The sequence below is a fragment of the Ursus arctos genome, unplaced genomic scaffold, assembly GCF_023065955.2.
Source record: "Ursus arctos isolate Adak ecotype North America unplaced genomic scaffold, UrsArc2.0 scaffold_8, whole genome shotgun sequence".
Taxonomy (NCBI): domain Eukaryota; kingdom Metazoa; phylum Chordata; class Mammalia; order Carnivora; family Ursidae; genus Ursus; species Ursus arctos.
The window spans coordinates 85,265,754-85,270,828 of record NW_026623100.1 but is presented as its reverse complement, the minus strand read 5'-3'; the positions used below and the strand labels follow the sequence as shown (position 1 = coordinate 85,270,828).

Sequence of the window (5,075 nt, the reverse complement as noted above, 5' to 3'; positions counted from 1 at the left end):
CAAACAAATTATGCATGAAAGGATAATACAAGACAAACTGAAGGGCAGGAATTTCCACAGTGAAAGCATCCGCTGGGTTTTCAGGCAAAGAATGGAACCAGGACTCATAACAATACCACAAGAAACAACATTCAAATATCTGACTTAAAAATATCGAGATAAATATTACAAGAAAGGGCTAACGTGTTGAAAGTGGTTACTTGTGAAAAGCGGTTCACCAGCAACGGTGCAGAGGCGTGCTGTGTTTCTGTGGGAGCCCCACAGTTGACTTTTTCTGTTGGCCATGCTTATGTATTAGCATAAAAATAAACAGACATTACATTATGAAAATGCAGTTGAGGTTTATGTGCTCTCGTAATGGCTTTGATCGCTCTCTGCCGTTGCACCTGTACTTACGGTGTCAGGGCTGCATTCAGGTGTTGACCGCCATGAGTCAGTGCTGCTCTGTCATCACAAGCGCGAAGAGCTAACCACAGACAGAGGCAGACAGGTGCGCCAGCAGTCATCCCCAACCCTGCAGGGACCTCTCTGGCAGATTCGGGGTTCTAGCTTCGTGCAGACCAAGACCAGGCGCTGGGGGTGTAACTGTAGCCTGAGTCTCTTGACCAAGAAACGGGGTAGGAAGTGCATGGTCGTGCACACCCTGGGTCCCCATCTTGTGGTCAAGCAAAGACTGCCCTGCTAAGAGTCAGTCTGGATTCCAGGTCATTTCTGCTCTTGATTGGAGCAGCTTGGGTTGGAAGGTGCGGTCTTTAGGAAATGGGGTAGATTGTATCATCGTGCCGCCGAATCTTCCACCCCCTCCCTGTGCCTTTCCCTGTGGGAAGCTGTAGTTCCCGCTCTGTGGGGGTCAGACTTGGCATGTATCACTTCTGAGCAGAATCCTCCAGAGTGAGCTCAGGGTCCACCATCTTCCCTGTTCCCATCCCATCAACGTGGCAACACCCCTTGTGCGTTCAGAGCAAAGACAGCACGGAGCAGAGCTTCAGCCGGCCCGCGACAGGCATGTGGCACCGGGAAGAAATGCATCTTTGATGCTGTTGCCATAGGGTAGCAGGAATGAAGCTGGCTGACGCTGTGCCCGGTGAGGGCCACCATGCCCGATTTCCCTGGTGAACCAAAGTAATCTGCACTTAAATGAGGAAGCCGCAATGGAGGTTACGCTGTGGTATAACACAGTCGTGTTTATGCTTGAAAAACATTCTGGCTGAAGCACGGAGATGGGGGTGGGATAAAGGACGAAATGGGTGTGGGGATCTATTTTTGGAGGCTTCTGAGGAAACGTAGGCATGAGAGGATGCTGGCATGGAGGTGCAGGAGTAGAGAAGGGAGCAAGCGGTCGGTTATGGGATTAAAGCAGAGGGAGGGGCGCCCACCTGGAGAGCGGGGAGCGCTGACAGAAGGAGGGGGATCTGTAGGAAGGGAGGCTGGGGATCAGTGAGACAAGGTGAAGGTCATGAGCTCTAGCGAAACAGGCTGAGCTGAGGGGGCTTGCGACAGCTGCGCTGCTGTTTCGGGACCCTTGCTCTACCTCCTTTGAAAAATGTCTGTGCAAGACAGGAAATGCTGTCTGCAAAGTTACTCGATGTGTCCCGACATTCGAGGGAAGCCTGTGCTCAGGTGAGTATCCTAGCAACACTCACTCAGTGTTTTTCTTATTCCTGCATTGAATAACAGCCATGAGCAAGTCTATTTTTTCGAGCTAGACAGTAAGTACGTGGCCCACCCGATGCTCATGTTCACGTTCCTGACAAACAAGTGACGAGGGTCCCTTGTTCTACGACCACATAGCAGACCAGGAATTTAAACGACCGCCCAATTATAAATGAGCCTTATGGCATGTTACGATCGACATCCCGGCATCCACGCTGTGCGGAGCTATCAGATGGCAGTGCCCCCGCGCCTCGGGCTGTCACACATTCAGTACGGCGGGGGGGGGGGGGGCAGGGTGCAGATGTTCTGTGGGGGCATTTCCTCCCCTGTGCCCAGGGCTGCCGCACTTCGATCTAGTCAACAAAGCAGAGATAACGATCCAGATACAGACCAGTCCCAAATTATTAAACAAGTCCTCATCTCGGCAACACACTGACTAAAATTGGAATGATACAGAGAAGATTAGCATGGCCCCTGAGCAAGGATGACACACAAATTTATCAAACAAACCAAGGTACGTCATTTAAGACTTCTGGCCTGTCCCTTTTTCATAATCTCTGGAATGGTGACCGTAGGTGAATGTGAGGTTGGAAAGCCACCGTTGGCTGGAAGACATGCCTGAGGGCCTCAACAAGTAAAAAGCAAGAAGGAGACAAGGAATATAAAGAAATATGTGAATGGAAAACATTCTGCCCATGAAAACTAATGAGGTGAAACACTGATCCCATTATATGTGGATTACGTCCATGTCTAATGTCACTTACACAGTGTACAAGCACCCCTGTCCGTCCGCACGCACGCTCCAGCGGTCTTGGACCTGCAGTGCCCTCTAAGGACTTGCACATTCTCGGTCACCCTTTATCTGGCTTTCCTCTTTCCCTTCCCCTGCGAAATACCCTCCTTTAAATGCCCAACCCCGTCTTGCATGCTGTTCTGAACCACATGTCGGAGCAGCTCAGGATTCCGAGTTCCTTGGAATATTCCTTTCTCTCAAGTGTCTCTGCAGACAAGCCGCTCCCTGGAAATTACTGCCTCCTGTAGCGTAGCTGCCTTTTGAGACGGACAATTTTCTCTTCGGGGATACGGGTTCTGATTGGGCTGCATGCTTCCATTCTAAGCTTCGGAGCAAAGAGAACAGAAATGTTTTTCTTCTAAAATGTTGCTGTTCTTGCCTTGGGCGGTCAACAACCCCAGCCTCAGCTGGGTCCCCTCAGTGCTGGCTCCCTCCGTGGACTCCGCACATGTGGGCATGGAAGGCAGCTTACAAGAGCAGTCACTCTGGAAAACGAAGAGTTGTTGCAGGAAGATGGACGTCACCATGTTTATACTGGACTCCTTGATATAAGCCAATTCTGAGATCTTTGAGAATAACAGCCTACCAGACATTTACGTTCCCTGAGCGTTAATTAATGGTTTTTTTTTTTTTGCAAAGATATCTATTCTGCTCAATGCGCTCAGAGATTTGATTTAATTATAAAACCCTAACAAACCAAGTTGTGTGTTTTCCACATGGTGAAGGACCACACACTCACTAAAGCCTTAAGCAGAATCAGTTTACTGTGGCTTCTGTCCAATATTATGATGTTCTGTTGTCCAAAAATACAGTTTGGAAAGATGAGGTTAGATTTATTCGTGCCGTTTGCCTGAGATTTCATTAAGTGAGAAGGCTTTCACGGTCTTCTTAGACCAAGCAAATTTTATGAGGCCAAACTATTTTTGGGTATATCTATGGAATCTCTCCAATTTATTATATGTCCTAAAATCTTGGAGCTCTGAAATTTTGTTTTATTTTCACTTTTTAAAATTCCCTTGCCCTTTCTGATGTTATTCAAAGTAAAACCCAGTTTTGTTTCATATGTGACTGAGGACAGTGGAATTTCAGAATGTGCTTGGAGGGTTAGTGCGGGTTACAGAAGAAAAGTCCTCCATGGCCCCTTTCCTTGGCCACCGCCATGGCGGGCACGGGATGAGACCCGTGGAGCCGTGGCGTCTGCGGCTGAGGGGTCACCTGTCTGGCACCCTGGCCTCTCACCTGCATGCCGAGCAGCTGTTAGACATTTTCTTAGAGGACAAACGACATTCAGATTTCTGGCATTCATGTATTCAGTGGTTCCTTCCTTCAGTTTCTGACAAACCTTAATTTAGGGCCGATTAATGACAGCCACGGAGCTGAGTGTCACAGCTCAGACCACAAGCAGCCAGCTCCCAGCGTTCGGTTCACGACACATTTCTCTGAAGTTCCAAACGAGGGTATGTTCAGGGTTTCAGTGCAGCACACAAAATGTCTCCATATCCTGTTACCAATCCCCTGAGCCGTAAACTCCCCAAGTAAAAAAAATCTTTTTCTAAGGAGACTGGCTTCCTTTCAAGCTTATGAAAATCAGCCAGAGGACTAGGCTAAGTTTAGACAACTAAAAATAAAGTGAAAACTTGGTTTTTAAAATTATTATTATTATTTTAAAAGCCGTTTTGAAATATACTTGTATTGTGGTACGAAATCAGATTTGAAAAATCTCATTGTCATCATGACAATAAGTCTGTCTTTGGCTCTGATAAGACGACGAACTTGTGTAATGATGTTGCTTTTTCCTCTCTTAAGAACCAAAGATGTAAACACTGTATGAGTCCACTTAAACGAGGCACGAAGAGCGTCAAAATCATAAAGACGGGGGTGGGATGGAGGTGCCAGGACAGGGAGGAGGTCAGCGTTGCAGGGTCAGAGGTTTTGGTTCACGCGATGAACAGCGTTATGGGGACCGAGGGCTGCCCCCGTGCATGGAGCCGGTACCACCAGCTGCATGCTCGGAAACGGTTCAGTGGTGAGCTTTATGTCATGTATATCTTACTACGATAAAAAGAAGAAAAACAGAAGCAAAACCCAAACGTGCACAGTTCTGCTGGAGAGATGACAGTAATTGTGAACGTCACCCACCACGCCACCCCCTTGTCACCCAGCTCTTAAAAACGATCTTTCCCCTTAAAACACTGGATACATTATCAGACGTACGTACTCTTATAAATGGTGTTTTTCTGATATATATGGATTTGCCTGTTGATATTTGGCTTTGCTTTGAATATTACACTTTTTAATATACACTAAGAATATAAAGAATGGAAAAAGACTCAGAGAAATGTCAGCCCCGGATCCCCTCGTTTCTCTGCTTTCATGGGGGAAATGCTTGGTTTTTCTGGCAGCTGCCATTGTCCGAACACAAATGTAAATTTTCTGACTCTCTAAACAGGAAGATTCTTACCAGAACTTAATTGAGGACAACTTGGTCATTTTGTAAAGTGGAGTTTGCACAGGTAAGTTCTACAACAAACCCTGAAATAGAGTGTTTCGCAGAGCTTCCTGGAGACAGAGGCCTCTGCTCGCGTGCGGACTCAGTCTCTCCCCGGCGTGAACTGCCGGCTGGTATCTC

The 5,075-nt window shown here is 47.4% G+C and overlaps 1 non-coding gene across 1 annotated transcript; it reads left to right on the top strand.

Annotated features, from left to right (window-relative positions):
• Positions 1-2,065: 2,065 nt before the first annotated feature.
• On the top strand, positions 2,066-2,172 carry LOC113247679 (U6 spliceosomal RNA). Its single transcript, XR_003313345.1, has one exon. It is a non-coding gene; the product is annotated as a U6 spliceosomal RNA (small nuclear RNA).
• The last annotated feature ends 2,903 nt before the right edge of the window (positions 2,173-5,075 follow it).